The sequence below is a fragment of the Pecten maximus genome, chromosome 14 (assembly GCF_902652985.1).
Source record: "Pecten maximus chromosome 14, xPecMax1.1, whole genome shotgun sequence".
Lineage (NCBI taxonomy): Eukaryota > Metazoa > Mollusca > Bivalvia > Pectinida > Pectinidae > Pecten > Pecten maximus.
Window position 1 is genome coordinate 20,965,067 of NC_047028.1, and position 26,190 is coordinate 20,991,256.

At 37.8% G+C, this 26,190-nt stretch overlaps 1 protein-coding gene across 1 annotated transcript in view; it reads right to left on the minus strand.

Annotated features, from left to right (window-relative positions):
* Positions 1-16,133, minus strand: part of LOC117342339 (protein Wnt-11b-2-like) — a 60,063-nt gene extending 43,930 nt beyond the window's left edge. Inside the window, exons 1-3 of the mRNA XM_033904480.1 lie at positions 15,897-16,133; positions 12,899-12,976; positions 8,206-8,371 (exon numbers count right to left, since the gene is read on the minus strand). The gene's annotated coding sequence lies outside the window, so the exon portion shown is untranslated. The remainder of the gene's footprint in view (positions 1-8,205; positions 8,372-12,898; positions 12,977-15,896) is intronic.
* Between the last annotated feature and the right edge of the window lie 10,057 nt (positions 16,134-26,190).

Below are 26,190 nucleotides of genomic sequence, written 5' to 3' on the forward strand. Positions count from 1 at the left end.
AAAGTAGAATAGAAGTGAAGCCTCCTACTGGTAACATATCTGCCGGAGCTTTAACACCGAACACACTGCACCCCTAGTAACTTATCGCCTCCCGAGAACATTCCGATACAATTTGTTTGTGTAGCTTATTGAGGAATCCCTACACATTTTGTGAAGAAGTCTTGTTCAAAGAGACCAAAGTTGGGCCACCATCGAATATCGTGTCTGTCCGTGAGACTGCGCGAGACTGAGGCGAGGGTGCGTGGGGACAGGTGTAGACACTAGCGGGAGTGAGAGAGCAATGACACAGTCTATACACTACACCGGGGTACTGACGGGTATGTGTTTACAAGTCACGGATCACTGCATGTGCATGTTCACACGTTAGGGAACATCGGATTGGATTATGTTAAAGGCGTGTAATGTGAACATACTAAGGATCATTCCAGTTGATTCCTGGATTACGGACCACATAATAAAGGTTTTTTTTTATACCTAACGGAACATTATCGTTGAGTGTGAATTTGCTCTTGACAATAACAGTTAAGTGCATATCATAAAGATCATTGCAGTTTAGTGTGGACATGTTACAGATGATTGGAGTTTGGTATGGATGTTATGGATCATTGGAGTTGAGTATGGATATGTTACGGATGATTGGAGTTTGGTATGGACATGTTACGGATCATTGGAGTTGAGTATGGATATGTTACGGATAACTGGAGTTGAGGATGGACATGTTACGGATCATTGGAGATGAGCGTATGACATGTTACGGATCATTGGAGATGAGTGTGTGGACATGTTGCGGATCATTGGAGATGAGTGTGGACTTGTTACGGATCACTGAAGATGAGTGTGAAGCTGCTACGGGTTAATTGGAGTTATGTAAGGACATGTTACGGATCATTTGAGATGAGTGTGGAGCTGCTAGAGTTGTGTAAGGATAAGTTACGGATCATTGAAAATGAGTATATGGACATGTTACGGATCATTGGAGATGAGTATATGGACATGTTACGGATCATTTGAGATGACTATTGACACGTTACTGCTCATTTGAGTTGAGTGTGGACATGTTACAGATGACTGAAGATGACTGTGTGTACATGATACGCATCGTTGAAGATGAGTGTGGGCAGGTTATGGATCACTGGAGTTGAGTATGAACATGTTATGGATCACTGGAGTTGAGTATGAACATGTTATGGATCACTGAAGATGAGTTTGGACATGATATGGATCATTGGAATTTCAAATTTCTTATTATCGTAAGCAGCTACAGTTTATTATATAATCATAAACTATAGATGTATACAATACTTAAGTCAAGGCGATGTCACACGATTACCTATTCTAAGACATCAGTTTAATGACAGGGGAAATGAGCTAATGACATATGTATATGTATTCCCCGGGGTTACACAATTCAGTAACATTTTCTGTATATAGATGAATTTCGACGATAACATGATTTCAACATTTTTGTCTATGAAAAATATATTCTTGATTCAAAATAATGAAATGAAATTCATCTTCTACTTCAACAGAACATATAGGACACACATGTATGCGATCAGAGAGAGCTTGTTTGTATGCCTCTCATGTCAAACAATGGAACACAACCAGTGCGGACATGTTTCGGTTCATTGAATTTGAATGTGGACATGTTTCGGTTCATTGAATTTGAGTGTGGACATGTTTCGGTTCATTGAATTTGAGTGCAGATATGTTTCGGTTCATTGAATTTGAATGTGGACATGTTTCGGTTCATTGAATTTAGTGTGGACATGTTTCGGTTCATTGAATTTGAGTGTGGATATGTTATGGATCATTGGAAATGAGTGTGGACGTGTCATGGATCATTGAAGATGAGTTTGGACATGTTACGTATCATTGCAGATAAATATGGACAGGTAGGTTACGTATCATTTAGTTTGAGTTTGGACATGTTACGAATCATTGGAGATGAAGAGTGGACATCTCACGGATCATTGGAGTTAGGTATTGACATGTTACGAATCATTGGAGATGAGTGTGGGCATGTGACGGATCATTGGGGTTTAGCATGACCTGTGAAGAGAAGTCATAACATAGATCGTTGAAGTATTGTGCTCGACTGATAAAACGTTATGTCTCGTCTGACAATAAACCTAGAATTCATTAGCAAAGATAGGTTACGGAAAATAGGACATACAATTGTACACGTTACGGACAATAAAATATACAATTTTACACGTTACGAACATTAAGATAACAATTTTACACGTTACGGACGATAAGACATACAATTGTACACGTTACGGACAATAAAATATACAATTTTACACGTTACGGACGATAAGACATACAATTGTACACGTTACGGACAATAAAATATACAATTTTACACGTTACGAACATTAAGATAACAATTTTACACGTTACGGACGATAAGACATACAATTGTACACGTTACGGACGATAAGATATACAATTGTACACGTTATGGACGATAAGACATACAATTTTACACGTTACGGAAAGTAAGACATACAATTGTACACGTTATGGACGATAAGACATACAATTGTACACGTTACGGACAGTAAGACATACAATTTTACACGTTATGGACAGTAAGACATACAATTTTACACGTTATGGACAGTAAGACATACAATTTTACACGTTACGGACAATAAGATATACAATTTTACACGTTACGGACAGTGGGACTTACAATTTTACACGTTACGGACAGTAAGACATACAATTTTTCAAGTTAAGGACAATAAGACACACAATTTTTCACGTTAAGGACAATAAGACATACAATTTTACACGTTACGGAAAGTAAGACATACAATTTTACACGTTACGGACAGACATACAATTTTACACGTTACGGACAGTAGGGCTCACAATAAGATGTATGTGTCTACACGTTTCAGACAATAAGACGTATACGTCTGCATGTTTCAGACAATAAGACGCATGTGTATACATATTTTAGACAATAACACGTGTGTCTCTACACGTTTCAGACAATAAGACGCATGTGTCTACATGTTTTAGACAATAAGACGTATGTGTCTACATGTTTCAGACAATAAGACACATATGTCTACACGTTACAGACAATAAAATCTCATTTGTTTACGTATCAGTCGTGAGATGAACGTACCTAGAATGATGACAGGTAAGGGTCTAAAAGATTACGGTTATCGGTTATTTTACCCTCATTATCGTGGTGTTGATTAATGTACGCGCGAATACACATGACTGCACGTGCGTTAACATTAATCACGAAACATATATAGCGTTATGTAATACCAGTCTTAGTGCACGCGCGTTATGCTCGCCCCTCCCAATGAAATCTCGATTTAACGGCCAATGTCTTGTAATTAATTATAATTTGTTTCAAACGCGTTGTATTGGATGAAAAACCTCCTGTGTGATGTCAATTTATTTATACTTTTGATGGAGAAAAAAACTATCGAATCTGAAAAACAATTATATATATAAACTTTAAAAAAAACATTTAGAAGGACGCGCATCAAGCTCCTCTAATAACTTTTTTTTGTATGATTTACCATAAACAATTCACAATCGATTTATTGGCTATTTTCGTATATATTTTCATTGTTTACATTGTCAGCTTAAGGTTCGGCAAATGTCTTAAGTCGTTTTCTAAATCCTAAATAATGAAAAGTCATGCCACACTATTTATATGGAGTACGAGATCGGGATTAGGATCATCTGTCTCGGTTTAATTTTATTTTCTGTTGATTTTGTTGTTCATCATTGCTGTCTTGTAAAAGTCAATATATATGATATATAACCTTGTGTACGACTTATCATGAACACACCTACGTTTTATATCTAGGGCATATAACATACACGACTTTTTAGTCACCTGTAATCGAGAATTTTCACAGTTTCTAAATTGAAAACGACATCTATGAATGAATGAATAGGGACATTAAATGATAAGAATGCCACACTTAATGTCCATTGGTTGAATTATGTAGCACTTACTGCAGACTAATTTAGGAGTCGGTCTCGGCGGATATCCCGGTTTCGGCGGATAACCTAATATATTAATCAGTGAAGAGACGGCATGCTGTCTGAATTTCCTTCATTCAATTTTCAACATATACCTTTTTAAGTCGGTATTGTATCTGCAACGTTAGACAATTTATAGCTCAAATCAAAATTAGTTCTTTCAAGAGCCTAGATGAAGTTGACTACAGGTCAGAACGTGATTCAAGCGTGTGCCAAGACTGTAACTAGAGCCCGTTCCGTGATCAGAGGAGAACTACAGTTGTCAAAAACGGCCCGACGGTAAAGGAGTCAAAACGCTGATATAATTTGCTAGGGTCGTCCTGGGTGACTTTACACCTATATACATGTTACATATAGCTTGATTTTGTTTTTTTCAACTTGCCCACCAAGATATATGTGATGTGGACATTCACCAGTAGTCATATGCGCTTTGTTTGTGTTTCTATAAAACGTACATGTCTAGAATTACCAACTACAAATGATTGACAGGTTACAAAGAGTCATTGTATCGTCGCTGTCGTCGTCGTTGTCTTTGTCGTTAGAGATGTGTGATATAGGATATGCCTATCTTTCCCGTGCGGTTACAGAATGGCACTGTCCATTACCGTTTATATATATATGTTTACATAATGTGACCGCAATGTACATTTACAGTAATAACGACATAGATATATATGATTGACGTGTATAACTGAACTCCACTTCTGATTCCTTAACGAGATATATCAAATCGATTTCATTATTCTATAATTCATTGCTAGAAATATGCATATTAATTCAACTGATCGTATTCTAACGTTATTTTAAAAATTTGTTCTTAAAACTGAATTTTTTGTGGGATAAATAATCTTCAATTGTTCGGTAGTACGTGTGAAGAGATAAGGGGTGGGGCTCGTGATTGCGATCGCGTCCTCGAATACTCGGCACAAAAATAGTGATATTCTCAAGACAACATCCAGATGTCCATTTATGAGTGGGTGGTTGTTTTGGTTTTGGTGAGTGAGTGAATTATTACATTGATGCCTCTTTTCCTCAGTCCGTTATTTCGAAGATGAGCATTCAAAATTCAAAATAATAATAATAATAATCAATCCGGGACAAATAATCAAAAACTGAGTTACGGCGGCTGCACTGTTCCAGTTTCTCCCTCTCAACACCCCGTCAAACCCACAAACCAATTCACACTGTTCTCACAGACATATGAGGGACCGGCACAGGATCACTGTACGTTCGTGTTGTAATAAACACGTGAAAAATGCGACTAATCCACTTATCGCCAGCCGAACTCCTGAAAACTGTTCTTAATTAACACCAATCCTCAAATCAAAGTTGTCTTTTACACAGGTGGTACAATTAAATAATTACGATACAATCCTAGTGCCAGAAGATACAAATTTGATTTAAAAAGAATGCATTTCTGTAAATTCTTTGTCCTATTATCGTGATGATTCTTTTTACGCGTTAAATTCTCCCCCATACATAACATATTCATGTTACAATAATTGTGCTTAAGATAATGACAATAATAATGCTCTTAACTGCACTCCTAAATTTCATAGGCATGCACAATAATACAAACGGGATTTATGTAAAAATGTCTGCTGTTGGTAGTTTAGTAAAACCTGTTAACTTTACAAACCGATCATTCTCACTACATTGTATAAATCAGTTAGTTTTAGTTTAAACATGTTTTATTGCCAATATACAGAAAAAAAAGGATTGGGCACAAGTTATATTATCATTATTGAGGCCATTTCCTAATAAGTAAACGTATGCATACATCACATGATGGCTGAATATGATAATTATGTACAACACGATTATAATAGGATGAGAAAATCAGTTTTAAACTTATCATCGAGCGCAATATTTTCAAAAGTATGCCATAAATCTAAGACAATTCAGTAGCAAGTATATAAATGCATTATATCTCTCGTAAGCAGAACGTATGTTTTCCAAAAGATATTTTAAAACTATAATTTTTCAGTTATAAATGATATAAACCTCTTTAACAAATTACCATTTTTACTTAATAGAGAAACCAAGAGTTATATGGAACACTGTACGGCATACTATCGGTTTATTGTGAGTAAACAATAGTTATATTTCATCTGATGGAAAGAACACCAAAAGTAGCCCCCATTCGTAAGATATAACTGTTATCTTAATGTCTACGTGAATTTGCTCCTATGGGAAATCCTATGTAAATAGTGTTGTATCGATAAATACTGAAATGTACATGGAATGTTACAGTTATATAAAAATCTATATTCCTATAAAATAGAACGTGTCGATGGGATTCTGTGAAATATCAAATAAACACCATTGTCGCGACATTTAATGCAAGAAGCAGACGGAAATTAAAAATGGCGGATTTGTGAAGATCCGCGATATTGATAGTTCCGTTTGTGTGTACATATGGTCACTGTACTCGCTGATACACGTCTAGCCCGTATCCTTAACGCCTGTTTCATTTAAAGAATTCATTTTCAAATTCTAAGCTAATATAAAATTCTTCACAGTGTCAATTTCGCATTTCAGTTCCGAACTCCTATCAACAATTATAAAATTGTATTAAGCGGGATACCTTGACATGCCCACATTTAAAACGAACATACCAGTAGAACGAAGCGATTAAAAACTGTTTTATTGTAACTAATAACGGTCTAGGAGACGATTAAACGTACAAAAACTGAACATTTATACGAAAGTATCTATGAGGGTTGGTGATAGTCTTTTATTGATTAACCACCGCGATGACGTCACGAAGTTAGCCGTCATATTTCGGAAACACCTAGAATCGTAAAATGGCATATCAAAGAACTGGTCGACCTTGTGTTCTAAATTGTTCTTTCATTTAACAGCAACAAAAATCCATTATATTCATAATGTGTAAGCAAAATAGCACGAAATTTCATTTGAAGATGGAATAAGTTTTCTCAATATTTATTTTGGTCTAGTTAAATAAGCCTCTTTACATCACAACGAAACAAAACAGTATCTACGTGAAGTTATAGCAACAAGAAATCTGGAAATAACAGGTGAAATAATTTGTGACTTAAGATAACCTCGTCGCAACTCGATACTGGACAAAAAGAAAACCCTACAATTACATATGCATGTATATTTATATATATAGCTAGAAAAGCAACCACAGAAGGATTCTTTACAAAAATACGAACTTGCTTGCTAAGTTTCATCAAAATCTGTCAATAAGTCTCGCTACAGTTTGTGATGTTTGTGATTGAGAAATGTATTTTTAGTAACAGAGGTCTTAACCTTTCGTCACATCACACCACTATTCAAATATGTTACAGGATATTCTGAATCATTGCAAAAGTACCTGCGACAAGTTTCATACAATTCTATAGCTAAATACAAAAGTTTTAGCAAAAATGAGTTTAATGACGAAGTTATATTTTAGTAACAATGTCAAATGTCCTTGACCTTTCGTCGATAATGGAAACATTTCGAACTTGTTAAAGACATGTCCAAACCAAATGTCTGAACTACGGGACATTCTCAAAACCCGTTTGTCATTACGACCGCTAAATGGTTAGAAAGAATGTACATTGTAACGTCAAAATCATACTTTTGGTAAGTGACATTGACCTTTAATTGTTTAATGCAAACATGGAAAACACCTGTGAAGTTTTCTCGGGATCTGTCAGCGGAAAGAGGACATTGAATTTGGCAATCAGACAGGCGGAAGGAAACAAACAGAGGGACAGACAAGAAAAATAATTTTAAACAGCTTACATTGTATAAAATAATTGTACTGCGTTTAGAAACTAATACTACATAGTTACTCGCAAACAACTTCAATATAAGAGAGTAAAGAGGAAACATGATACTGCACAAAAATTACAAATTTATCTTTAGTTCACATTATGGAAGATTATCTTATAAAAACCGACGGCATAATCCGTCAGCCTTCAAATCTTAAAAGTCTTCATTAAATCTGAGGTAGACCTCTTTCTTTATAAAGAAATATAGAACATTGCTCCTTCTACAAATAAAGTAAATATTATTTATTTTTATGATACACATAGAACGTATTTAAGATAAGGAAGGGCGGAAAACCAGACGGACAGACAGACAGTCAGACAGAAACATGGAAGAAATGAAATGACGAATTAAATTTGTGACAAATATACAAATAAATAAGTTAACACTTACCACTTGAAAGCTACGTAACCGATGGTTAAGATGGTCAATTCGACGGACAGAAGAACTGGTCAGCTAAGGAAATCTTTGGCCAATAGCACGTCTAGTTCCCTAACGGCGGTGTCCGAGGTCCAACGGTTATGACAAGAGCAGCATTTTCGCCTTAGAAGTTATAGTTCTGAAATGGACAATTTGGATCGGAATAAGGAACAAAGGCGACGGCTTTTTTACAACTTAATAATAGCTGTAGCCCCGGGTCGCGGAGTCGTAAAAGTTCCCGTCACTTTAAAACGCCATAACTGTGTAGTCCCCGGGGCACGTGTTAATGATAGCATTGACCACACAAATCCAAGCACCATTACTCCACACATTCCTTTAATTCAATTCAATTATCACACATAACTTTTGTTTGGCAAATTATGATTACAAATGTCTGTAGCTGTTCCGATTGTCCCAATCTGTAGTTGAGTCGGACAGTATGGGGTGATGTAATTGTCTCGTCAGATCTACCCCGATGTAACAACTCTTGGACTGTAATATATACCGCTTGTTCCGGTCCCTAAATGATATACAAATCACACCACACCTTCATGAAAGTGAAAATGCTTCTTCGTATTAACACACAAGCAGGGTAGATACACATCTTCGTCATGCTAACTAACGCGAGGCTGTAGTATGTTTCACGCAAATCACACAAATGTAAGATTATTATATAAAACTATAATCGTGCTATATAAAGACGCTGTCGTGTGTGGCGAGGTTTGGGTAGGGTAGGAGGGGCCTTAAATTCTTCACATACTCACGAAAACTCGAGCATTCCATAATTTCTCTAAATATTTATCAAATCGCATCAACCCGAAGCTGGAATTTGAATAAGAACTTGTGAATGATTTTGAAACAATTAACATAATAAAATGCGTCATCATTAAGTGTATGCCCTTAAACCTTTAACGTTAATATAACAACTTTGTCAATATCTAAATGTAGGGAAACCCACAGTAAAATTATTACCAGACACTAATGGACCATTTCTAAAATATCTAGATAGTTACGGTATATAAAATTTCCTAACGTCACAAACGCAAATGTTTTGTGCTATACACTACCACCTAAATGTGTTAGTCGCCTGTGTACTGTTTGTGCACAATCTTCCGTATTGGGGTTTGAGTGGATTTTTGTGAAGATAACGTTTTATTACACGTTTGAAGAGACGCAAAAAAAAGTCTCTGTTTCTAGATTTATGCTTTATTTTAGAAAAACACAAAACGAAAAACGATATGTCAAGCATTATGAAGAAGGAAATATGTTTGTTTTTATTAGTTGTTTATCAAAACAGAAACAATTCGACCTTCCTTCTTCTTGTCTACAGAACAGAGAACAGATTCAACCTTCCTGTCTACAGAACGGAGAACAGATTCAACTTTCCTGTCTATAGAACGGAAAACAGATTCAACTTTCCTGTCTATAGAACGGACAACAGATTCAACCTTCCTGTCTATAGAACGGACAACAGATTCAACTTTCCTGTCTATAGAACGGAGAACAGATTCAACTTTCCTGTCTATAGAACGGAGAACAGATTCAACTTTCCTGTGTATAGAACGGAGAACAGATTCAACTTTCCTGTGTATAGAACGGAGAACATATTTAACTTTCCTGTCTATAGAACGGAGAACAGATTCAACTTTCCTGTGTACAGAACGGGGAACAGATTCAACCTTCCTGTCTATAGAACGGAGAACAGATTCAACCTTCCTGTCTATAGAACGGAGAACAGATTCAACTTTCCTGTGTATAGAACGGAGAACAGATTCAACTTTCCTGTCTATAGAACGGAGAACAGATTCAACCTTCCTGTCTATAGAACGGAGAACAGATTCAACCTTCCCGTCTATAGAACGGAGAACAGATTCAACTTTCCCGTCTACAGAACGGAGAACAGATTCAACCTTTCTGTCTATAGAACGGAGAACAGATTCAACCTTCCTGTCTATAGAACGGAGAACAGATTCAACCTTCCTGTCTATAGAACGGAGAACAGATTCAACCTTTCTGTCTATAGAACGGAGAACAGATTCAACCTTCCTGTCTATAGAACGGAGAACAGATTCAACCTTTCTGTCTATAGAACGGAGAACAGATTCAACCTTCCTGTCTATAGAACGGAGAACAGATTCAACCTTCCTGTCTGTAGAACGGAGAACAGATTCAACTTTCCTGTCTATAGAACGGAGAACAGATTCAACCTTTCTGTCTATAGAACGGACAACAGATTCAACTTTCCTGTCTATAGAACGGACAACAGATTCAAACCCCTGACTTCAGTTATACAGCTAATATGATATTTAACTGTTGATATCTTGTTTTAATACCTAAACTATATTTTTCTTTTCTTTTTTTATTTTCAGTTATCGTATGATAATATTTCACCTAATTTTTTTACGCCAGGCGCTGTTTAGGCGAAGTTACAATATCTGTTTCTATTTTCAGACTAACTGTACTGGTAACATAACAACTTCTGTCTTTAGTAAACATTGATTTAAGTAGATGTTTAGGTACTTTTCGTCACGGTAACCGACATCTAAACGTGACCTATTTATAGATTCAAAGGCACAACCTTAGTGTTGATATAGAAACGAATAGTTCTTTAACTCGCCACTATTATAAAACGATTTGTGCACGAATTGAATCAATACTTCAGTAGAAATTTGGCGAGTGACGTCACAACCTGTATGTGATCCGTAACTGCGCGCGGGCCGTCTGTAGTCCATCAAGGGCCGACAAACCCGGCGTTAACACAGTATTTATAGCTAGGAATGTACCGTTTGATTTCGTGCACCAGACTGTATCATTTTCTGTCACTGTTTTGGAAGTACTGGTTAGTCGAATCAGGGTCAAAGGTTATGCGAAGCATCCTTTTTGGTGTACTAATGTTGCAGAATGTACTTTATCTGGCCCAAGGCTGTGGATGGTGCACTTTAGACTGACTCTGACGTGACTTAGTACCTCCACGACAGCTAGGGTGGCGGTACCTCACCGCAGGAACCGATAAGCATTCCCGGACTCTGTCTTAAGGCGTTCGTAAACATGACATACATTGTCAAAAAAACTAACGAGCTTTTCTGAAAACACGGAAACATATCCCTACCGACCCTGAATTACAACTCCACAAATAGATTAGAACCCTTCACTTGATTTCGGGTGTTTTATCGTCACAACTAATCAAGTTTTGTTGTCGGTTCGCGAAATCTCCTCAACATACTAACAGACGAGATGTTAGATAAGACGTATCCGACACTAAGCAACCTTCTAGCTCAAGTCGTTGGTGCCGTAAACATTCATAACTAGTTCTGAGATTACATTTCTTTATTTATCATGTTGAATAATTAACATAATTAATAATCGAGTAAGCATGTGCACTTCATTAAGCTAGATCTTAATTACGAATTCTTTTTAATATAATTAACAATCAAACCAATATCAACGAAAGCGAGGCAACCACCGGAAGTTGGTCAGCTCTGGCTGTAGGCGAATATGCCGATGGCGAGGTGTGTAGCTAGCGGAACTTGTTACATGAGGATGTCTGTCAGACCCTGTACGTGAAAATGACTGCTTTAATACAATAAATGATTGACACCGATTAGTAGATTAGTAATTATCGACTCCAGGACATTTTAATCGCGTGACTGATTCGAACTGTCAATCTTTATATTTTGATATGCACAAACTTTAATTATTACTTCTCCAAGCACAATGTTTGTAAATGTTATATTTTACTTTGAGAAAAAGGTTTTTTTTTATTTTTTTTTTTTTTTTACTTTTTTATTATTCGAAAATCTTGATATCTTTTTAAGATCCAAATGCAATGACATGATACACCTGTACCTATGAGGTAAAATATTTGCATTAACATTTTGATAGACTATAAATTCACCGTTACACTTCACTATATATGGAACCATTATCGAATCATATCACCATTAATTACATATAAAATGTAAACTTAATTAGGAAGCCCTTACCTGTCAACGTGAAGTGTCTTAAAGTAAAATTTTGATCTATTTTGATTCAACTATTTCAATCTTGTGTGTGTGATCTTATATAATTATAGTATCATGTTTTAAGATTTTCTCGTTAAGGGCACACACAATGCATTTATCAATCTCACTCTCAGGTAAGTATATTTACATAATATTATTTTCATTATGATATGTAAGGCTACACGTGCATGGCACGTTCCTCCTTTACACAGATGTTCATATAAGGAGTACGTCTTTCTGTATGTATACATAAGTAAAATTGTACTCGTCTGACCCTGCACACGTGTACCTGACAACAATCTTAATTACACATTTACTGATGTATATCAACTCATAAACGCCCACGTGTACATGTGCGTGCGTGTACAGGTCAGTTTTATGCGTGTTAAAACAGGTGCATACTTTAGGAGAAGAAAACTCATTAAAATACAAGTTAACTGGTGTATATTTACTCTTAATGAAAATCTATATCGTACTTTGTGACAATATACACGTACATTACACGATTTATATCAAATTGGTTAAGGTTGTCTATATGTTGTATCAATGTACGAGGACAATTTGTATGTCCGGTTAAACAAGTGTCCGATGTATAAAATAAGTCCCAAATGTACATTTTACACTGTATATCATATACATGTTATAGAAATGGAATCTGTACTCACCAAATCCTTTGTGTAGATTGAATGACCTTTACCCCCAGGTAAACCCTGTCTTAGTATCCAGTCGGTTTGTGGGGGTCACTGCGGAAAAAAAATCCCCATTTACACACATTCGAATTAAATCTGGAAACATCGATATGTATCTACTTGAACATGTACCAGTGTTCTAACACGCTGTTTTAACACGCCGTGTGTATTATACAGTTTACCATGCATTATGGTACATTTAAACAGTTTTATATTTTCTGTTTTAATTCATTTGGTAGTAGCGCTGTAACCGTACCCCCATAATACAAAGCCGTAACTTACTCTCTCTTCTGAGTATAAGTCAAAGTGACTCAATAAACATAAATTAACTACAGTTTAAATCTCGTTGGTATTTCTTGTTCTATGACGGTTTGTGTATTACTGGAACTGTATATCTACTAAAAGTTTCCCATTCATTGAGTTTATGGCTGTACATGTACTTTTGAAGACAATATCTGACTAAAAATATGTTTCCCCATCCTTTACTTCTCGACATTTCTCAGTTAACTATTGTAATGACATATACTGATCTGAACTGTTGTCTGTCTTGGCACGTCCTGCTGTGTATGGTATAGGAATAGGAATGACCGCTCTTCAAGGGCATACTGGGTCTAAATGTATATGTGTGACCTTCAAAACAGGTTCTGCTGTATAAAGTGTGTAGAAATGATCGCTCAAAACAGGTTCTATTGTATCCATGCAGTATGTAGAGAAAGTTGTCGCTCAAGACAGGTTCTTCTGTATACAGTTTATAAAAAGGTTCATTCAAGAACACAAGACAGGTTCTTCTGTACAAAGTATACAGGAATTGTCGCTCAAGAACACAAGAAGGGGTTCTTCTGTATGTAGTATGTAGAAATGATCGCTCAAGACAGGTTCTTCTGTATACAGTTTATAAAAAGGTTCATTCAAGAACACAAGACAGGTTCTTCTGTACAAAGTATACAGGAATTGTCGCTCAAGAACACAAGAAGGGGTTCTTCTGTATGTAGTATGTAGAAATGATCGCTCAAGACAGGTTTTTCTGTATGCAGTATGTAGAAATGATCGCTCAAGACAGGTTCTTCTGTATATAGTATATAGAAATGGTCGCTCAAGACAGGTTCTTCTGAATACAGTATGTAGAAATGGTCGCTGAAAACAGGTTCTTCTGTATACAGTATGTAGAAATGGTCACTCAAGACAGGTTCTTCCGTATACAGTATGTAGAAATGGTCACTCAAGACATGTTATTCCGTATACAGTATGTAGAAATGGTCACTCAAGAAAGGTTCTTCTGTATACAGTATGTAGAAATGGTCACTCAAGACAGGTTCTTCTGTATGCAGTATGTAGAAATGGTCACTCAAGACAGGTTCTTCTGAATACAGTATGTAGAAATGGTCACTCAAGACAGGTTCTTCTGTATACAGTATGTAGAAATGGTCACTCAAGACAGGTTCTTCTGTATATAGTATATATAAATGGTCGCTCAAGACAGGTTCTTCTGAATACAGTATGTAGAAATGGTCGCTCAAGACAGGTTATTCCGTATACAGTATGTAGAAATGGTCACTCAAGAACAGTTAACAGGAGTGACCGATATAATGTGATATAAACAAGACATATTTTACAGCACATGTATATACAGGTACCGAAAACACACATTGAGAAGACACTCAGTACTACACCTCGTCACTATGTGGGGGATGACATTACACTTACCAGCCTACCCAGCCTAAGTTTTAATATTTAAGCACGAGAGCAGTTCAGTTTAAAGGTACTGATATAATTCGAGGTCGCTGAGCGAAAGGTTCATATACAAGTACAGAGGTGTTCTGAGAACGGACCAGGATAAATAGAGGAGGGAGTGGAATAAACGGGATGTCAAGAATGTTTCGTGAAGTAGTTGTAATGTTCTTTGATTTCTGATTCTCCTTGATGTTCCGCATGTTATTAATTGCCGCCTGAGCACATTTCTATTGGTTATTGACTTCAGATACCTCTATAAAGAACAACTTCCATATTACACCGAGAACAGTGTAGCAGGTGTAATGTATCTGGTGTAATTACAAGTAATAGAGATATCTCATGAATTCTAAACGCGGAAGGATAGCTTTCTCGTGGTCGTGAAGTCACTTCCGGTGCTTGCTCTCTTCACTTGCGAGAACAAAATGGCGTCTTTCACTGAGAGACTATGTAGTGCGTAAGAAACGATTTGAGCAGGGATGAAAGAATTTGGTGAATATTTATAGTCAGATTACCAAAATAAGAACGGAAGTAATGGAATATAACAACTTACGAGACGTTGATCGTTTACACGTGGTGTGACCGAGAGGAATGCTATATATAGATATATAGACATGAGGTGAACCTATACACGGGGTTACCCCGGGGAGGCTATATATAGATCTACAGACATGAGGTGAACCTATACACGGGGTTACCCCGGGGAGGCTATATATAGATCTACAGACATGAGGTGAACCTATACACGGGGTTACCCCGGGGAGGCTATATATAGATCTACAGACATGAGGTGAACCTATACACGGGGTTACCCCGGGGAGGCTATATATAGATCTACAGACATGAGGTGAACCTATACACGGCGTTACCCCGGGGAGGCTATATATAGATCTACAGACATGAGGTGAACCTATACACGGGGTTACCCCGGGGAGGCTATATATAGATCTACAGACATGAGGTGAACCTATACACGGGGTTACCCCGGGGAGGCTATATATAGATCTACAGACATGAGGTGAACCTATACACGGGGTTACCCGGGGAGGCTATATATAGATCTACAGACATGAGGTGAACCTATACACGGGGTTACCCCGGGGAGGCTATATATAGATCTACAGACACGAGGTGAACCTATACACGGGGTTACCCCGGGGAGGCTATAAATCGACATCTTTCTGTAAATCAATACGCAAAATAGATCAGAACTAACGAGAAATAGTCGTCTGAATCGGATACTTACGGAAACTCGAACATCATTCATCCCGTAAAGTTTGGCACAATGAGGCCCAGTCTTCTCTCCAAAAACCACACTCATCGTTCACACACTGATGACGTTTCTTCTACACTTTAAACTGTACGGCATTCTGAGCTTCCATCTCATTAACGAATTAAGTCATATACTGGCCGACAGGTGTATATCCATTTCTGATTAAGGTAAAGACAATGTGTGCGTCTCTATCCATCTTCCACCAAGCAACACACGTTTTCTGAAATCAAAAATCATAAAACAGCACACATTCCCAATGCAGTAGACCTCGTATACCTCTACGCGACGAAATGTTAAAATCTTTCAGAATTATTAGTTTTACACGTAAATTAAAGTTAAATTTTGCCCTCGGCAGATGTGACTTCGGCTTGTATATCTGATAAGTTTAAAAGTCTGTCAATAATCAACTGGGCCGACAGGGGACTAGAAGATAAAGATCATGGATTTAAAATGTTTTTTTTATTTTGTTTGGAAACCTCGACAGTCATGATCTGTTTAACACTTCGAGTTGTTGTTGCGCTGCACGGATAACTTTATTCGTCTGAAAGTTTTTATAAATGGTGTCGACATTAATTAACCACTTTAGGAGGCCAAGCATATTAATGATGTACTATGTTCATTCTGATAATATTATTTCCATTTATTTAAAGACAGTTTTCAATTGCCGTGGAAATTATAGTAAATAATTTATCTTCTTGGTAAATCACCTTAAGATGATTTTTGCGCGTTTCAATTAACGTTCTTCTTGTAGTCGGCCGAAAGAGATCAGCAGTGTTTTTTTGTTTACTGGGTTTATCACTCCATGAACGGACATGGTCATTTTGAATCCGGTATTCTTGTAGTAGTTGGTGACCACCTCACTGAACAACATACGTGAGGCCCGTCACTTGCCACCTAGAGCAATTAGGGTCAAATATCTTGTCCAAGGACACAACCACGACAGCACTGAATTACCCGTTTCTCAACTTCGCGAGAAACACTAACCGACACGGGTCGGAAGCGTCGAACTACGCACCTCGGACCGTCACCTGATGTTACATGACCGGCACTCTAACCAACTGAGCTATCGCGGCCCCCTCACCTGAGGTTACGTGGCCGGCACTCTAACCAACTGAGCTATCGTGACCCCCTCACCTGAGGTTACGTGGCCGGCGTTCTAACCGACTGAGCTATCGCGGCCCCCTCACCTGAGGTTACGTGGCCGGCACTCTAACCAACTGAGCTATCGTGTCCCCCTCACCTGAGGTTACGTGGCCGGCACTCTTACCAACTGAGCTATCGCGGCCCCCTCACCTGAGGATACGTGGCCGGCACTCTAACCAACTGAGCTATCGCGGCCCCCTCACCTGAGGTTACGTGGCCGGCACTCTAACCAACTGAGCTATCGCGGCCCCCTCACCTGAGGTTACGTGGCCGGCACTCTTACCAACTGAGCTATCGCGGCCCCCTCACCTGAGGATACATGGCCCGCGTTCTAACCAACTGAGCTATCGCGGCCCCCTCACCTGAGGTTACGTGGCCGGCACTCTAACCAATTGAGCTATCGCGGTTACCTTAAAGCCGAGCAAACTGAATCATAATACATTGTTCTTATTTATGAAGAAATGTGTATTTTACCCTTTTCGTATTTTGAAATGAAATAATGGCCAACAGAAAGCGCGCAAACATACTTTAACCTACGGTCACCCATTTCATTTCGGACGAGACTACTGAATTCTCTTATTTTCTCATCTTTGGCTTGACATTACCACGTTTCACCTTTAAGACCTAAGGTTCTGTCCCTAGACCATGACATACCAAAATAACAAATCTATAAATGTGATACTTGCTGCTGCTCTCTCCTTGAATTTTAACGTTTAAACCTCGTTGTTTTCGTAACATATAAATTATGACAAAATTGCAAAATATTTTGAATGATAGAATACTCCGTAATGATTATATAATGTGAGAATCAATACCGTTGTTTTAGATGAATGCAATTAAAACCGGGAAACTTTCCACTGATTAAGGGGAATTTCTAAAGCAGTGCTCCACTCTCTATATGTAAATGAGCCGTGGGAAAAATGTCATTCACGCATGCGCAAACTTGCTTTGTCTTGAATGGTGGCGGACTGAAGATCAAAGCCATGCATCTGAAGTCCAATCAGACGAACTGGCTCCTGTCGCGAAGGCAAAGAAAAGAAGTGGGCAAAATCTCAACATCATCTACGACTTACAGAGTCAACGTCAGTCTGTTAGATGAAAATTAAAGATAGACTAAGTGTGAAAAGCCACCACGAAACTTCTCGGCAATTGATAAACAAACCTATGTTTTTGTGTGTATCATCCGGGAATGTTACTTGTCGCGCGCAGGGTTGGTTCGCTATCATATGTTTATTACATACATTACTTATGAATTGCTAATTGGTATTTCAGAGAGGTTACACTATAAAAGCGGCCATTTGTGACTCCACGATCAGTGGAATTTTTCATTAAATTGCATTGTGTTAAAGGGTGTTAACAAGATTAAACCACACCTGAGCAGTGGGCATAAAATCCAAATTATTTTCTCTGTATCAATTAATGAAATGCAGCTATCTATTAGCACTGTCTCAACCCCACCAACCCATGTTGTGATGACAACTACACTAAAATCCAAATTATTTTCTCTGTATCAATTAATGAAATGCAGCTATCTATTAGCACTGTCTCAACCCCACCAACCCATGTTGTGATGACAACTACACGCATAAGTGTAACCGGGTTATGATATGGTAAGTGAGGTTACAGTAATGGGCGTTACAACGCGGATTATCCCTTTTAGTATTTAACTCTGTGTGTATCTTAAAAGTGTTTAAATGTCAGATATACTAAATTTTGTATAATTTTCTTTTCTTTCTTTTTTTTTTTTTTTTTTTTTTTTCTACATTTCTAGCGATCTTTTTACATAAAATATTTCCTAAAAAATATCGTTTGGTCTCAGAACGTATTGTTTACTATCTTACCACTGCCACGATTTGTACGAATACTGACAAACCATGCGCGAATCTGTTTAATCCCACGAATTATGTTGTCTTACCAGTTATTTTTAATGTAATTTATACAGTTATAGTAACTTAACGTTTCATTTGTGTCATAGTTGTAGATATATAGAACGCTGTTGAAATAATCTGAAAATAATTCCTGTTTCGATGTAAATACTGAGGGCTAGCTCTAAAAGATATCCAAGATAATCCTACAGAGGCACACCGGCCTAATTCGTAAAATCTCAACTAATCCTACAGGAAGTAATCCTCGTGAGGGGAGATAGGATCTATATAATCCGCCAAGGTGCGCTCAAGATTAACGTACAATATTTCTGTTTTATTCTTATATTTTACTATGATATTACAATTTTTTGCGAGTTATTTCGGCCATCTCGCGACAACGAGGTAAGATTTACGCCATAACGCGACAAACGTACACTGGAACTCGGAAACACAACCCACTTTTTCATGTTGCGTTGATTAGTACTCTTTCATTTCGCGTTGGAGGGATGTTTTTTTCGCTCTGACGAATTTAAACATTATCTTGTTGTCACGTGGTCGCCTCCACCAACGCGACGACTCGAGACTTCCGAAATCAGCCATCATACAATATACATCATTTTTTTACTTTTAATCTTGGAGTATTTTCACACTTGATCATTTATTATTATTTAAGACACATTTCAACAAGTAATTGGACTTAAATCTTCATAGAGTCAATTTACCCCATTTAATGTTGATTTTTTTAGCAATCCGATGATGTAAAAATCCTTTTGAGATTAATGGGATAATGACATAGTTCCTGTTCGTTGACGACAAGACACCTCTACAGGTGATAACACCTTTTGTATTCTCACCTGACAGAGGTAAATAGCTATAATAGACGTAACATCGTGTGTGGTTGGAGTGCCGTAACACCAGATACCTACAGTGACACACGTAGCTATTTCTGTTTAATTTCTGGTACAGTAGACATGGAGAGTATTAACATACATGTATGTAAAACATAGATACTGTAAAACGTCCGTAATTAATTAGATGACCAAGGTATGTTTATCAAAATTATATTTAATGAATATTTCAATAAAATACAATTCATCAATTATTGAATATTTACAAATATATAGCTATGCTTGAGATGATAACAGTTTTAAATCATTTTTTAATTTCTTAATAATTTTATTTATTTATTTATTTATTTATTTAAGCATTTTGGAAACAATAAAACAATAATACAATAATTATACATAATCTGACATTTCTATAAAACACAATTTAAGTTTAAACTTGACATTTCTAAACCAGATATGATTGTAGATATATTAGCAGTGGATACTTCTATGATATACGTATAATGTAGATAATTCTATATAAGTACGCAAGATTCTTATGAACTCGTATATTTAAAGAGAAAGCGAGATAATCTTTATTTACGACACAATAAACGTTTCACTCTGTTGAGTTCCTCCTCACATACATAATCTACGACTGTCTATATCATATCTGATTAAAATCATGAGCTATATCACAATTTGTCAAACATCAGTTAGATAAATCATTTTACCGACAAAACATATACACGTTGTTGCGGAGTTCCTTAACCCTCAAATAATTCTTCACAAATACGTTTGTCAGCTTGGTGAGTTTAGGAAAACCGGCTATGAATGGACACCAGTACTTGCTAGTCAATTAAATATCTGATCTAATTTTCGAACCAATGTGTGTTTTTCTCAGGGAGAAAAGTCTACATTTTTAATAAGACACGTACTATCACAGACCTGATAGTCCCCCCAGACAATGATAACAATGGTGTATTGTGTAATCAGCCTGGTAAGTACATGTATATTACAACTCATCATATTAGTCTTTATTTTCAGTACAATTGTTCCTCTTTATTTTATATATACTTTGATGTATTTTATTGTGCCGTTGCTTGTTTTGTACTATTCCGGCTGTAAGGTTAGTTTAATTAATAGAAATACGTCCCCTACCTTTGAGTACAACAGATAATCCGAACCTATATTGTATGGTTGTGATTGAAGAATGAAAGGCGGAAGATAGAACAGCAAATGAGACGACATGAAAATGAAGTAGTAAAAGAAATTTAAGTGTAAGAGACCTCCTGCGAGAGGTACCATGCTGGAAAAGGTGAACCCTGGTCCCAACCCTGGCATCTCTCCAAAGTTTGCTTAAAATATAATTTGGAACATGAACACCATAATGTATAAGGTCATAATCTTAAGTCTCGAAAAAAACGAGGCTTTACCTAAAGCCGAGGGTTGGATATTTAAAAATCTTATCCTGAGTATTGAGATATCTTTGGAATATCTTCAATACACAAAACGACTCATTGTTTCTCCAGATAATGCAGATGTCATATAAATGTACAAATAAAAAGTTTTTTAATCTACATTTTCCTTGATTTTGACAAGATCTCTGATGTTGAAATCTGCTTGCACACAACAATTTCCAAATAAAAAAGGACGAATGAAAAAGAATTGGGCGTTACAAAGTAAAAACCGAACAAAAAAGACACAATTATGCAAAAAATAGTTACACCAAACCATAATTACAAACAAAAAAACGTAATTACACAAAAACATAGTTACGCGAAAAAAATAATAACTATGCAACAACATAATTACGCTAAAGCTTATTTACACACAAATATAGTTGCACAAAAACATAATTACACAAAAGCACAATTACACAAAAACATAGCTACGCAAAATACACAATTCCGCTAAAACATAATTTCGCAAAAACATGGTTACGCAAAAACATAATTGCGCTAAAAAAATGATTACGCAAAAAGCAGAATTATGCAAAATGCAAAAAAGCATAATTACGTAAAACACGATTTCTTACAAGAAAATACGCAAAAACATAATTACACAAAAACAATAACGCAAAATATAGTTACTAGTATATCCTGTTACTTTCGGTTGTCAATTTCAAACCAAATTTACTTTAAGATTGCTGATTGTCAATTAATGATTTTTATGCAAGTTTAGGCGCAACTTTTGTGTACCATCCAGGTTTCGCCACAGAATTTCGTGTTCTCCGAACTTATTACGTGGTTTAGATATATTGTCTATATATCGTATTGGCAGTACAATGTGTATGTCTACTTGTTTCTGTATTCATGTAATTATTGAGGATAAAAAGCAGAAAAAAGACTCCATCCCTTACTACAATGTAGGACAGAGGAACCTCCAACCTAGAATACGATACACGACTACTTAACATTTGGCAAAGACAACAATCTCCTCCTCCTGGAGATTTTGTTTAATCCTTCCCTCAGCCAGGATGAGATCATGTATTAAGTTGCCCATTCCGTCTTTACACTTGCAGAATTCAGATACAGAGTCACGTCCATTGTGGTAAAGAAAAATTGCACGTTTCGCTGGCTGTGACACTGGCTCTGCATCATTGGGTAAAATAAATATGACATGAGCATATTACTATTCTACCATTGCCTGGCTGAAACAGTTATAATGAGCATGAGCATATTACTATTCTACCATTGCCTGGCTGAAACAGTTATAATGAGCATGAGTGATATTAATATTCTGCCATTACCTGGCTGAAACAGTTATAATGAGCATGAGTGATATTAATATTCTACCATTACCTGGCTGAAACAGTTATAATGAACATGAGTGATATTACTATTCTACCATTACCTGGCTGAAACAGTTATAATGAGCATGAGTGGTATTAATATTCTACCATTGCCTGGCTGAAACAGTTATAATGAGCATGAGTGGTATTAATATTCTACCATTACCTGGCTGAAACAGTTATAATGAGCATGAGTGATATTAATATTCTACCATTGCCTGGCTGAAACAGTTATAATGAGCATGAGTGATATTAATATTCTACCATTACCTGGCTGAAACAGTTATAATGAGCATGAGGGATATTAATATTCTACCATTGCCTGGCTGAAACAGTTGGGATGGGCATGCTCAGATCCTCATAGAACATAAAAAAATTATTCAACATGGCCATTTCCTATTACGATTGATACCCACTCTTGGAAAATCTGACCAGATGGCAACTCTTCACCAAAGTCTAAACGAACCAACAAGATTTCGCCGACTGAAGCTGATTTTCTCGAAAACTTGATTTTTTCAATCTACAAAGACCAGCATATCTGGGGATCATTACAATAATGTATACAAGATCAGCCTCGGACTGAGACAGATTGCCGACAGGTTTTCAAACGTGTGAAGTCTTTAGTCGAGTTTACCACTCTGATGGTAAGGCGGTGGAGGAGACAGAAATTTACACACAATATCAAACGTGGATCAAGGGAGTGGTTGCATCTGTTCAACATTTTGCAATTCGTTCGACTTGAGATTTTTCATTTTCTTGGCAAACATTGCAGTATGATGCTATATCCATTAATCTAACATTAAATGAATTACTTACGCATATGTATATGTACATTGTATATATATATATATATATACGGCTTATTATTAAGACACACAAAAGACAGTGTTAATGTCTATTTTTTCACAACGCCGTGTAATTTTTCCCCCATAAACTCGATACGAAATGTAGCTCAAGGCTTTTTTTCTTATTTTCTTATCATATGACAAAGCTCTGACAAACTTCATTGCCATTATCGAACGGACGTGTTTTTATTTGTAAGGTATAAAAATACATTCTTATGCCAACAGCAATATGACTACCTTTTATCCTCAAAAGTAAGAAGATTTGCAAATTGTCCGTAAACGGCAATGGAGTTAGCTTTACGACTCAGAAGTATGAAAGTAGAGCAAGGAGGGTCAGCGCCCATTCATATATCTATGTGTACTATCAATAGGCTTAGTGAAAAATAAAATGTTTATACCATTTTCATGTTACCCCTGCCTTATTCTCCCGTCAAAACGGTCTTATCTTAAAAATAATGTAAGTAGCGTTTTTGACGATGCCTCCATATCTAAATGTGAAAGTTATGAGTATATATGTGACAAATTCGACGCTTTTATGATAATTGTTACGTTTTTCATTCATCCGCTCCGCTAGAGTCTGTTCACCATTAATTGGGCTGCCATGAATAAGTGTCTTAAACCGGGCTGCACCTAAACTTGCATAAAAATGTCTTGTAAATAATCATAAACTTACAATCCGAAAATGTCCCGGTAAATTTGGTTTGTAGTGGGCGTAAGGTTTATTCGTGAGACCTATATTAGCAGGAAATAGCAACCTCTATCAAAACAAAACCAAACTACCTAACCCGGTAGGTTTTCAACGTCCAAACACTCAGGTTTTTTCGTTTTTTAGCTGTTGTTTTCTGCCTGTAACATATTTTTTATGGAGTACCCATAAAAAATACCGAAATTATTCTAGATCCGAATCGTAATATTATTTAGCCCATAAAAAACATTCAGTTTGCTGATTATTAGCGACAGTTTACGCGCCAGTGAGTCTCATGGCATTTTCCGCCATTTGTGTTGTGGTACACGATGTTCCAGCCCGTGTCATACGATTTAGGTTGAAAGCCTGTATATGAAATAAGGATTGCCATTCACTATATGTTTTGTTAGAACTCGCCACAATTATCTCTTATTGTCCAGTGACAAGTGATATGACGTCATTTTGAAATTACTTATCTCTTTGCACTAAAGCATAACAGTATTTCTGAATACTTGGAATACACATTGGACAATATAGCATTACTTCGCCATGTCAACCGCGCGCCCGTACTTGCACGTGAACTATAAAAACGAGCACTGCACTCACACTCGGCATCTTTCATTTCATGGATCATATAGAGCGCCGATTGTCAGCATTTTATTGTCGGTAGTCGGCGTCCGTTAAACTCTTTAACATCTCCAGGACTAGACACATACATTACAAACCTACTGGTTATCCTGCAAGCTTACTTTGGCGTTTGGTACAACGACACGGACCACAATGGCCGTCTTTATGACATTTAGCAGCGAAAAAATACAATGTTGTATGATGAACAAAGGGCGGGGGGGGGGGGGGGAGGAGGCTATTAGGATTAATTACAGCTTGCTGAAAAAAATCGTATAACGTACACGGAAGAGGGGTACAGGGCGACATCACGGCCCAGGGTGTTTGTGAAATGGTGAGATGTTTGGGGCGACACATATTACGGCCTAGGGGTGTAGTATGTGTGACAGAGAGTGGGGCGACATATTACCGCACGGAAAAATGTATGACGTACATGGACGAGAGGTATGGGGCGACATTACGGGCGGCGTGGAAGTTTGTGTGACAGAGAGAGAGGTATGGGCGACATTATGGCGCGGCGAGGAAGTTTGTGTGACCGAGAGGGAGGTATGGGGCGACATTACGGCGCGGCGTGGAAGTTTGTGTGACGGAGAGAGAGATATGGGGCGACATTGCGGGGCGACGAGGAAGTTTGTGTGACGGAGAGAGAGGTATGGGGCGACATCACGGCGCGGCGTTGAAGTTTGTGTGACGGAGAGAGAGGTATGGGGCGACATAACGGGCGGCGAGGAAGTTTGTGTGACGGAGAGAGGGGTATGGGGCGACATTACGGCGCGGCGAGGAAGTTTGTGTGACGGAGAGAGAGGTATGGGGCGACATTACGGCGCGGCGAGGAAGTTTGTGTGACGGAGAGAGGGGTATGGGGCGACATTACGGGCGGAGAGAAACTTTGTGTGACGGAGAGAGGGGTATGGGGCGACATTACGGCGCGGCGAGGAAGTTTGTGTGACGGAGATAGGGGTATGGGAAGATATAACGGCGCGGCGGGGAAGTTTGTGTGACAGAGAGAGAGGTATGGGGCGACATTACGGTGCGGCGAGGAAGTTTGTGTAATGGAGAGAGGGGTATGGGGCGACATTACGGCGCGGCGAGGAAGTTTGTGTGACGGAGATAGAGGTATGGGAAGATATTACGGCGCGGCGAGGAAGTTCGTGTGACGGAGATAGAGGTATGGGGCGACATTACGGGCGGCGAGGAAGTTTGTGTGACGGAGAGAGAGGTATGGGACGACATTACGGCGCGGCGAGGAAGTTTGTGTGACGGAGAGAGAGGTATGGGAAGATATAACGGCGCGGCGAGGAAGTTTGTGTGACGGAGATAGAGGTATGGGGCGACATTACGGGCGGCGAGGAAGTTTGTGTGACGGAGAGAGAGGTATGGGAAGATATAACGGCGCGGCAAGGAAGTTTGTGTTACGGAGATAGAGGTATGGGGCGACATTACGGGCGGCGAGGAAGTTTGTGTGACGGAGAGAGAGGTATGGG